The 12232-nt window shown below is 44.2% G+C and overlaps 1 long non-coding RNA gene across 1 annotated transcript; it reads left to right on the forward strand.

The window, feature by feature from the left end:
* Positions 1-4182: 4182 nt before the first annotated feature.
* LOC128586496 (uncharacterized) lies at positions 4183-9963 on the forward strand. Its single transcript, XR_008380244.1, has 3 exons — positions 4183-4301; positions 6370-6445; positions 9921-9963. It is a non-coding gene; the product is annotated as an uncharacterized LOC128586496 (long non-coding RNA).
* The last annotated feature ends 2269 nt before the right edge of the window (positions 9964-12232 follow it).

Genomic DNA, 12232 nt, shown 5'->3' on the forward strand with positions numbered 1-12232 from the left:
AAAAAGGGGGACTGCAAGCTCTTAACAAAATGAAGTAAGTCTGGTTCACTTGCTCAAAATGGATGGAATTAGGGTATCACAGTTGGATTGCTGGAGCTCAGGATTTCAAGACCAGCCTGAGCCAAGACCAGCCCGTCTCTACTAAAAATAGATAAATTAGCTGGCGGTTGTGACTTGCACCTATAGTTCCAACTACTGGGGAGGCTGAGGCAAGAGGATTGCTTGAGCCCAGGAGTTTGGGGTTGCTGTGAGCTAGGAAGCCACAGCACGCTAGCCTGGGGCAACAGAGTCAGATTGTCTGAAAAATAAACAAACAAACGAAGTCTAAATGAGTGACCCTGTCTGCCTTTTTTGGGGGTGCTGGACAGGACCTTATCTTGGAGGTTGACTGTAGCCCACCTGACATAGAACCCTGCTCCCAAGGAGCCCCTGGGGGGTGGGCAGGCCAGGCTGAAGCCCGGCCCTAGTGTGAGAAGAGGGAAAGTGGGGGTGGTGATGGAGTGAGCATGGAGAGAGGGAGGTGCACACGGGGTGCAGGTGGGCCTGCATTGCCTGGCCCCCAGAAGGTCAGGCAGCTCCTTGAGATGGCCCTTGTGACTTGAAGCCAGCAGAATGTTGGTTCCTCAGTTCCTTCATCTCTGCCGAAGCAGGATATCTTTTTCCGTCTGGTTGGTAAAGAGCAGGCAGAACACAGTGTGGCTGTCCTGATCTTTCATGACAGCAGGGATCACCTGCAGCATTGGGGTGATGGTTGTTCCTCCTGCAATTGGCTGACGGATTGCAGGGTGTTGCTTGGTAGACCAGCAGCCAGTTCAGGCCCAGATTGGTCCCCAATCTGCATGCTTCCCAGGTACCTAGACATCCTCCCTCCAGTGGGAAACTTGGGTGGGTATCCTTTTTATTTATTTATTTATTAAGTCTTTTGCACATAGATCATAAATACATTTATGCCAATTTCAGTGTGTTGATTATTTGTACAAATTGGAGTGTTTACACCATGCTAATCAATATAGCTTTCACCTCATTTACCCAATTATAACATTAGGACATTTGTGCTCTACACATGATAGATCCAACTTGTACTTGCAATGAGCTGCATAGTTGTGGTCCCCCTACTATCCCACACACCCCCTCCCTATCCCTCTCCCTCCCCTTCCCTTCTTCATCTTGGGCTAAAATTGTGTTTCATTTTTCATATGCAAGTGTGAGTATCCTTGAAGTGAACCTTGATGACTGGGTCCATGAAGCCCTTGTCATCATTGGAGAGGGGTGTGCAGGGCCAAAAGATCAGCTTTCCATTCACTGGAGCTGAGAGATAGATGTGCTGGCCACAGGAGGCCCTGGGTGTGCTGGGGTGTTGGCAGCTGAGCTGGGCACCACGTGTCATGGTGGAGGACCTCCCTGTAGATGAGCCAACACAAGCACTAGATGTCCAGGCTCTCTGGAGGGTGCTGGCCAGCAGGAGTACTGCAAAGGGGCCAGGCTGCGGAGGGCACCGCGTGCGCCCCATGCTTAGCTGGGCCCCTGGGTGCTGCTGCTGAGCCTGCTCTCCCACCCACACGTCCTTCCTTTGGGTGGTGACTGTACTGGCTTTCCTCTTCTTTCCGTTTCGTCTTCTGTCATTCTTTGCTGTCTCCACTTTCTCCGTATCTCAGTTTCTCTTCAAACCTTCTGTTCTTCTCCCTCCAGGCCCTTTCCTTGTGCCACGTCCCCGGCTCTCTGGCCTGTGCCCAGTCTGTACGTTGAAGACTCCGAGTGGAATCTTTATCTCCAGCTGAGCGCTCCTGGGACTTGTCCTCAGGAACATTTTCAGTGTCCTTGAGGCACTGCGAACTGAAGGAGTCTGAACCCAGCGCACCCTCCCTGTGACTTGCTTTGCTCTCACCCTGTCTGCACCCTCTTTAGGTTCCGGACCTGAGGGCGGTAGCCCCGCGAGTCTCCTGCGGGCTGCCCCGGTAGAGGTGCAATTCCAGGGGAGCAGGGGAGGCGCTGCCCCGACCTCGCTCCCCGCCTCACCCGCGCGCCTCCTCCCTCGGCTGCAGTCCGGGGCGGTAGCCGCGTAGCCTCCTCCAGGGCGGGATTTACTTGCAGACGTGACTAGTGGGAGCGACGTCTCCTCAGCGCGAGGCTCTGAGGGTGGACGGGTCGCGACAGGAACCCCAGAGGGCAGCAGGGCCCTACCGTCCGCGTGGCCTCCCCCGATCCCCGCGGCCCGGGGCCCCCATCGCTAAGCCAAGAGCCCGCAGGCCGCGGGACCGGCTCCTGCTCACCGGCCGCGCCACCGATGTAAGCGTTTCCCGCATTCTCCCGCCCTGACTGCCGGCCAAGTTTAGATCTCCGCGTCGCTCCGGTGTTCTTGACTTGTCCTGGCGAGAGCATCAAATCGAGAGTTTTCTTTCTTCTGGAAAAGACCCCGCGGCTTTCCACCCGTTACGTGCCCCGCCGGAGCCGCCGCCGGGCTCCTCCCTCCGGGTAGCCCGGGCTGGAGGCTGGTCGCCTGTCGCTGGTCCGTACTGCGCCGGCACTGGAACCCCGAAGCGTTCTGGGCGCAGCTGCCCGCCCGAGGCCGGCTCCAAGGTATAGTGCGGGTCGCGGGGTCTGCTGGAGGCAGGTGCGGGGCGCAGGGTCTGCTGGAGGCAGGTGCGAGTCGCAGGGTCTGCTGGAGGCAGGTGCGAGTCGCAGGGTCTGATGGAGGCAGGTGCAGGACGCGGGGTCTGCTGGAGGCAGGTGCGGGGCGCAGGGTCTGCTGGAGGCAGGTGCGGGTCGCGGGGTCTGATGGAGGAAAGTGCGGTGCGCGGGGGTCTGATGCAGGTAGGTGCGGGGCGCGGGCTCCGGCTCACCTGGCGCAGGTCAGTTGGGGATTCAGTGGCTGGGGGTCCTGGGACCTGGCGCAGAAGTTTGGGATGACTGGGGTCTCAGAGGTGGTGGTCACGTAGGAGGTTCCCACAGGGGTGCGAACTGTGGTCACCAGGTTAGCTGGGCTGGACCCGGGTGGCTGGGGGTCGCTGGGCCGAGGCGGTCGGGCCCTTGGCTGGTCTGTGGCGCTGGGGCCCCAGAGGTCAAGAGGGTCCAGGGGCAGGTCCCTGTCACAGCTGGGAGGGGGACGTGAGAAGGACTGGAAGGGTCCCCTTCATATAAACAGCCGCCAAGCGGCTCAGCTCCACTGTTTTTGACCATATCGTTAGTTTTACGCATGTATCTCTAGCTGCCATTTTTAGAGGTGTTTAAATATATAAGATGAACTTGAGTAATTATCTGGGTAATTCAAGTCGAATAAAACCAATTTATCGCATATTGTAAATCATTGGAAACAGAACCTAAATTATATGTATATACCACTTAGGAAAAAAATGTTTTTTATGTTACAGTAAAAAATAAAAATCTATTTGGAGTAAGCGATTCCCAAACGTGTAAACATTTAAATTTAAAACAAAACGAAAAGGTTCGTGAAACTTTTACTACTTGAGAACTAGTCTCTGTGCCTTTGCTTTCATTGTTTTTCTCCCCTTTACTTGTGTTTCCCTGAAGGCCAGTTTGGGACCCATCCTGCCCACGAAGCAGACTAGAGCCTACTGGGTTGACACTTTGGGGTAAACATAGGAGCATCCATATCTAGCCTTCAGCACAGGGACACAAAATTAGCACTAGTTATGGTGATGATGGTGTTTTTCCCAAATACTCTTACCAACATTTAACCTCTTTATTCTCTGACCTTATAAAATACTCTGACAACCTATGTTGCTTTTTCACACTTACTATTTTACTTTTTTTTTTTTTTGTAGAGACAGAGTCTCACTTTATGGCCCTCGGTAGAGTGCCGTGGCCTCACACAGCTCACAGCAACCTCCAACTCCTGGGCTTAAGCGATTCTCTTGCCTCAGCCTCCCAAGTAGCTGGGACTACAGGTGCCCGCCACAACGCCCGGCTATTTTTTTGGTTGCAGTTTGGCTGGGGCTGGGTTTGAACACACCACCCTCGGTATATGGGGCCGGCGCCTTATGGACTGAGCCACAGGCGCCGTCCTACTATTTTACTTTTTTAGACTTTTTCTATTTTAATGAAATAGTAGGCACTTATATATGCAAAGATAGGCAACACAAAATTTGTTGAATTGGACTGAATATCAATATTTGCTTACTTTACAAACCACATCGTCTTCATTTATTTATTTTGCCTTAACAGAAAATAAGAGCACTAGTAAAGACAAGGAGGGTGTCCACCATCTCTCCTTCCAGATGAAGCTCTGCAAGAGCAGCCTGGCATCGCAGGAAGGGCAGGGCGCTGTGCTGCACACGTGGCAGGTGCTTCAAACATTTTTTGTGTTTTTAAATGTTTATTTTATATTAGAGCAAGGGGAAATAGTGGTGAGATGACCCAAGAAAGAGGGAGATAGAAAGGATAGCCGAGAGCCGGGATGGGGGTGGGGCACGGGGGGGGGGGCGGGAGAAGACAAGGGCGGGGGAGACAAAAAGCTGGAGAGAAAGGTGCTACCTGGCCTGCCAGCCTGTGTTTGGAAAGTTATATTAGGTGACAAGATTTTCAGATCTTTTTAAAAATATGTGGATTTTTTTGTTTGTTTTCCATTAGCACCAGCATTTTCTGTTTAATAATGGAATATATGAGTTCTCTCGTGAAGTTATTCTTTGTAGGAATCATCAAGCCTTTTAGAGCTACTGCATGTGTCTGGTTGGTTTAAAACTGATGGAAAAGTGAATCTCACATCACAACCTGCACACAAACATGCAGGTTCCACGGCTTATCAAAGTTTATTTATAGAATCAATTAGAAATCAGAATAATTGGCTCAGCACCTGTAGCTCAAGCAGCTAAGGTGCCAGCCACATACACCACAGATGGCGGGTTCAAATCCAGCCCGGGCCTGCCAAACAATGACAACTACAACCAAAAAATAGCTGGGCGTTGTGGCAGGCATCTGTAGTCCCAACTACTTGGGAGGCTGAGGCAAGAGAATCCCTTAAGCCCAGGAGTTGGAGATTGCTGTGAGCTGTGATGCCACGACACTCTACCCAGGGTGACAGCTTGAGGCTCTGTCTCAAAAAAAAAGAAAAAGAAAAATAAATCAGAATAATCTCTGGAAATTATTCATCAGGAAAATGAATGTTTTGTTATGCACAAAAGTTGGCTTTTTTTTTTTATCGTAAGGTGATGCTTGTGCATGGATAAGGTGAATTACCTGCCATGTTTTAGATATGAAGAGAGGTATATCAAGACACATAATTCAACTGTGGTATGTGTATCCCATGGAGTATTATTCAGCCATAAAAAGATGGTGACTTTACATCTTTTATACTAACCTGGATGGAGCTGAAGAACAGTCTCTTTAGTAAAGTATCACAAGAATAGAAAAGAAACTATCCAGTGTATGAATACTAATGTGAAACCAGTATTTCATGTACTATAGGTAAACAACTACATGCAAGTGAAAAACACAACTGCATTCAATAGAGGGGAGGAGGAGGGAGAGGGTTTGGTAACTTTGACTCACTTTCTGGGTGAAGAGCTCAACTACGATTTGGACTCTACCTAACAAATGCAAACAAAGTAACCTCGTTGTACACATACATCAATCTGAAATTTATTTATTTTTATTTATTTATTTATTTTTTTGTAGAGACAGAGTCTTACTTTACGGCCCTCGGTAGAGGGCCATGACGTCACATGGCTCACAGCAACCTCCAGCTCTTGGGCTCAAGCAATTCTCTTGCCTCAGCCTCCCGAGCAGCTGGGACTACAGGCGCCCGCCACAACGCCCAGCTATTTTTTTGTTGCAGTTTGGCCGGGGCCGGGTTTGAACCCGCCACTTTCAGTATATGGGGCCGACGCCCTACTCACCGAGCCACAGGCACTGCCCACATCAATCTGAAATTTAAAAAAATTTTTAAAAGAGTTGAGAAAAAAAAAAGGACACATAATCCAATATACAGGTAGCTGACCTTTCCCCAGGTTTTATTTTTGCTTTTGTTTTGTGGATGAAGCATCCAAATATAAATGGACAGATTTTTTTTTTTTTTTAAGAAATAAATTCATTGGCTCGGTACCTGTGGCTCAAGCGGCTAAGGCACCAGCCATATACACCTGAGCTGGCGGGTTCGAATCCAGCCCAGCCCTGCCTAACAACAATGACAGCTGCAACCAAAAAAAAGCCGGGAATTGTGGCAGGCACCTGTAATCCCAGCTACTTGGGAGGCAGAGGCAGGAGAATCGCTTGAGCCCAGGAGTTGGAGGTTGCTGTGAGCTGTGATGCCATGGCACTCTACCCAGGGCGACAGCTTGAGGCTCTGTCTCAAAAAAAAAAAAAAAAGAAATGAAATGAATTCGCTTATTTCTGTTGTATGTTTTTGCCCCAAAGGCTTTCCAGCACTTTGGATAGTGGTGATAATTTATTGCATATACCTGATATGGAAGACTTCGATTCTGATATTGAGGTAAAGGTGTCTCCTGTGAAATTAATTTTCTCACTATGAATCTAGTTTTGTATAGTATTTACTGTTAAAATTTAGCTGTGACTCACCTGTGATCATATTATGTTTATAATCGAAGGTTGGTCAGAGAAAAAGATTTCATACAAATATGACTTCTGGAATGTTTTTAAATTTTTTTCCCATTGGGAAATAACAAAGGATTGATAATTAGTTTCATGGGGTTAATGCTGAAAAAAAATGCATAATGATAAGAATGATATTAGGAAACATTTCCACAATTGAGGTAATGTGAAATTTAGTCAAGGTTTTTTTGGATAAGTATACTTACTATGATTTTATATGCTATTAACATGACATAATACTTTTACCTAAATAAATCTCTAGTGGCTACAACTACTTATTATATTAATTCTGGAATCTGCCTATTGATTTTAAATTTCCAAATTGTACAACACATAACATACAGTTTTCCTTTTTCTCGGACATGTATTATAATCTTTTAATGGGTTCTAGGAGAGAGCTTTTTTCTCCATTTCTATCTTTGGTTCTGTAATTAGAGTAAAATAATATCAGAAATTGTGAAAATTTAGCTGGGTATTACAGCTTTTTCCACTATTTCCAAATGTTTGGGAGGGTGTTGTGGGAGGATAACAAACTCAGAAGTTTGAACCAGCCTGAGCAACACAGTGAGACCCCATTTCAGATTTCAAAACAAGAGTGGAAAAAGAGAAATTTAAATTATCTTTCTCAAAATCTATATTACAATGGATTTCCATTGTGTTTTCTAAGTCATCCCAATAAGAGTATATTTAATACTTTGATTGAATAATTCAACCAATTCTAAAAGCAGAGACTATTAATAGTCATATGGTTAAATTTTAATTTTGGAAGTATTTTTGCATCATAGTTTAAAAAAATATTCACTCTAAGTCTTTGTATTGCACTCTAAAATCTCAAATTTTAGAAGTCTTATATTTAGTTATTTAAATAATTATTTTAAAGGTTCCCAATTATTATGAGGAAATATGTTGGAGTGTATCTTGGAGTACCTAGAATAAAGTTTAGCATTTAAGAATCTTTAAAAAAATTTTTTGAGTATGAATAAATGAATAGGCCAATGGATTTTTATATAATGTAGTGATATAAATGGTGTTATATACATAATATATGGCTAAATCTGTTGCATTTCTAAATTTACGGCTTAAATTTATTATCCCATTTAATGCTTAGAATGCATAAGTTCAGGGAGTTTTGTTGACAAAATATGTCATAAATAAGAAGAAAATAGTTTAGACATATATCATAAATAGGAAAGTGGGCTGCTATATGTTTTTTAGTATCCTCCAACAGAAATCTTAGAGCAGGATTTTAGATTAAAATGTCTTAAACTTATTTTAGCCCCAACCCATGTTCTCATAAATATATCTTTTCAAGGCATACATTCCTCTTTAAAATTCTGATTACCAATTCTTCCTCTAAGGGGAAAGTTGGTGGAACATTTTTTCCCCCATTTGATCCCTCTCTGTTGTAATAATGTCACAGCTTTCAGAAAGTGGTAGATGACCACGTTTCACTAATTGAATGACTTATAGTGATAAAATTAAGCTGTATCACAAAAGTATTTACATAAAACAAATTGTAAATACTAATTGGCAAGTATCATTTAGGATGTATTGTGAATCAAAGTCTGTTATGTATCTGTATTTCTCCATGTACCTTATTGTAGTTAGTCATTTCTCTTCCCTTCCCTGGCCTAAGCTCATACTCAATTTACAGGTCATGTCTTCTTTTTTGTTTCTCCCTCATCCTCCACCTTTTAAAAATGATTTACCCAGCTTAAATTTTTTCTTGCTCTTTTAGTCTGTCTCTGTCTCCACTGTCAGCATATTTAACTGCATCTTTCTGTTTCACTGCTATGAGTGGTCTTTTTCTTTCTTTCTTTCTTTCTCTCTCTCTCTCTCTCTCTCTCCCCTTCTTTCTTTTCTTTCTTTCTCCCATTATGTTGCTCTTGGTAGAGTACTGTGGCATCACAGCTCACAGCAACCTCCAACTCTTGGGCTTAAGCCATTCTCTTGCCTCAGCCTCTCAACTAGCTGGGACTACAGGCACCCGCCACGACGCCTGGTTATTTTTGTTGCAGTTGTCATTGTTATTTAGCTGTCCCGGGTGGGGTTCGAACCCGCCAGCCTCATTGTATGTGGCTGGTGCTGTAACCACTGTGATACAGGAGCTGAGCCTATGTGTGGTTTTTCATTCATCAATTGTTGGCCCACAGGTTTATCCATTTTTTTCTTTTTCTTGTAAAGAGCTGAATCCATACAATCATTTACCTTTAGGTTTTGACCTACAGAATAGAAGCAACTTATACTTTTTGCATAAATAACTATTTAATTAAAATATCACTAAAAACTAAACTCTCACACTTCCCCCTGCAAGAGGTAACTCATGCAAATACAAATCATGCAGACACATTGGGAAATATAACATGGAATGAATTTAAAAGCATTAATGTTAGATTTTTCAGTAATACTCTAAATTCCCTTGGGATACATTTTTGTTCTAGGTTATATTGATTTAAAAAAGTCTGTTGGGCCGGGCGTGGTGGCTCACGCCTGTAGTCCCAGCGCTGTGGGAGGCCGAGGCGGGTGGATTGTCTGAGCTCAGAGGTTCAAGACCAGTATGAGCAGCAGTGAGCTAGATTAAGACCCTGTCTCTACTAACAACATCAAAAACAGTCAGCACCGCCAGAGGAAGAAGAAAATGAACAAAAAAGGAGTACTTCAAACAAAGAAGAATGAACAAGCAAACTGAAATTAAAAAAATAAAAATTAAAAAAAAGTCTGATGGAGGGCATCGCCTGTGGCTCAAAGGAGTAGGTCGCCGGCCCCATATGCCGGAAATGGTGGATTCAAACCTGGCCCCAGCCAAAAAACTGCAAAAAAAAAAAAAAAAAATCTGATGGGTATCATAGTATTTGTATAATAATCACCTAGCTGGGCTCTGCACCTTTAGCACAGTGGTTAGGGCGCTGGTCACATGCACCAAGGCTGGTGGGTTTGAACCTGGCCTGGGCCTGCTAAAAACAATTACAACAACAACAACAAAAATAGCTGGTGTGTGGCAGGTGCGTGTAGTCCCAGCTACTTGGGAGACTGAAGCAAGAGAATTGCTTAAACCCAAGAGTCTGAGGTTGCTGTGAGCTGTGATACCACAGCACTCTACCGAGGGTGACAAAGTGAGACTCTGTCTCAAAAAAAAAAAAAAAAAGAAAAAAAAATCACCTAGCTGTAAAGAGAGGATTATGAGGATTTTGGCATCATTTGTCATAAATCTCACTCCACGAGAAGAGGTAGGTTAGGAAATGGCAGTCTCGAGGGCTGAATCTACATCTGAGTCACTCTGAAATCTGTGCTTGTACATATTGTTAAGTATTTTATGAAATTTGATGCTCATCATCCTTAAAAGCACTGTTTTGCAGAATGTACCTGAGCCAAGTTTAAAACGTCTATCGGCTGCTTCTTGGCAATCCAAGATAAACTGTGAGTTGTTTGAAGACAGCCTGTTCTTGTATTATCCATTGAGTCTTAATTACAAATATTTTCATGTACTCTTTACTTTATGTTTTCTGTAGTAGAAGCACAGTACGTCACTGTGAGGACAGAAAGTGCAACCTTCATTAAGGACAGGAATTCTGACACCAAAGATGTGACTGAAACTTCCTTCAGCCTTGGTGGAAGTCCAGTCTTTGCTCGCCCTGCCTTTGCACCACCCAGCCCTCATTCCAAGTCTTTCCTCTGGTCTTTAGCCAACTCTGGCCTGACAGGGGTCAGTTGTTTTCATAAGGTATTTCTACCTATGCCTTTTTCACACACAATTCCCCTTTATCCTTATAATGGTGAAAAGAGATGAAAGTCCTCACAATCATAGGAGAAACCATATGTAATAACATGACAGAGACATGCACGAGATTGAGAATTATGAAAGTTTGTAGGAATAAATAATGCTTAGGTTTGTCATTATGAAAGGAAAGAATTTGAAAGCAACCATTAAGAACAGCTCAATAAATACAGAGAAGAGGAGAGGGATGGTGGGGAAGAATCCTCTGAAGATTGAACAAGGCAGTCTAGACAAAAGAGGTTATTATAAAACACAACAGAAATAGTGGGGCTAAATGAGAGCAGGAACAGTACATTATAAAATACGATAGAGATTATTTTAAAGACAACTTAGAAAAAAATCAGGTAATAAAAAGACCCTCAGATAACTTGTGAATATCTTCTAATTAATTTTAATTAAAAGTGAAAGAAGGGCCATGCAATCAGGCCTGTAATCCTAGCACTCTGGGAGGCTGAGATGGGTGTATCCTTTAGCTCAGCTGTTTTGAGACCAGCCTGAGCAACAGTGAGACCCCCGTCTCTACTAAAAACAGAAAAGAACATCGGGGCATTGTCGTGCATGCCTGTAGTCCCAGCTGCTCAGGCGACTGAGGCAAGAGGATTGTTCAAACCCAAGAGAGCCATGACCCCTTGGCATTCTACCCAGGGTGACAGACTCAAAAAAACAAAACAAAACAAACAAACAAAAAAAATGAAAGGAAATGTACGGGTGTGGCGGCTCACGCCTGTGATCCCAGCACTCTGGGAGGCCAAGGAGGGTGGGTCACCTAAGCTCAGGAGTTCCAGACCAGCCTGAGCAAGAGCGAGTCTCTAAAAATAGCTGGGTGTTGTGGCAGGCACCTGTAGTTCCAGCTACTTAGGCGGAGGCAAGAGAATCACTTGAGCCCAAGAGTTTGAGGCTGCTGTGAGCTATGACCCCCATGACCCTCACTCTACTGAGGGTGACAAAATGAGACTATGTCTCAAAAAAAAAAAAACAAAAACCACTACAGTAACATCCAGAAATAAATATCTTCATATATTAATAAAATATTTATTATATACTTGAGAAATGTTAAAATATAAAATTGAAAAATTGGATTTTTTAGGCTTGTTCTCTTCTTGTGTTTTTATTTTCCAAATTTCACAGCATAGATTTGAATTATTTAATTTCACCAGTTCAGTATATTTTATAAATATTTATGTTCTTTACACCATAGCTTTTTCTGAGTAAGGTCATCTATTACTAGTTCGAAAGTATTTATCCAGGTCTAGCTTCTATGTCTCCTTGGTACCTCAAATCTGATCTGTTCCAAACTGAAGATGCTGTTCTTGACCCTTTCCCGACTCTGCCCTGATTCTCTGTGACCTGCTCTGTCATCTGTTTTCCCCATCCTAGTAAATAACACCTAGGAAGTGTTATGCCCCAACTGCATCTTGCAAAGGGCTTTCAACCCTCCCTCTTTAAGACAGAAAGCTCAGCTGAAAGAGACTATTAATAACTGCAAAACCCCAGCTTCCCCTTGTGAAGACTCCCCTTACCAGGTGTTGGTTCTTGTCAAATTCAGCTTGCATTAAGGACTCCCCCTCCCCCACCCAAAGCCCCTTATAAAAGGTTTCCACCTCTGCTTCGAGAGACTTGGAGGCGTGAGCCTGCTCTTGGCCCTGCCAATCAGTAAAGGACCCCTGCATACTTTGGACTCAGTGTGCTGGCGTTACTCGCTTCTGGTATAACAGAAGTAGCACTGAAACACTGAACTGGGACAAGTCCTGCACTCCGGCCCTGCCTCAAATCAGTGCTCCAGTTACTCATCAAGTTCATCCTTCCTATCTGCTCACCAGACCTTATTACCATAATTCACTTTCTGACCTATGATTTTACAATGCTTTTTTCTGGTTTGCCCTCCCTACCTTA

The sequence above is a fragment of the Nycticebus coucang genome, chromosome 5, assembly GCF_027406575.1.
Source record: "Nycticebus coucang isolate mNycCou1 chromosome 5, mNycCou1.pri, whole genome shotgun sequence".
NCBI lineage: Eukaryota > Metazoa > Chordata > Mammalia > Primates > Lorisidae > Nycticebus > Nycticebus coucang.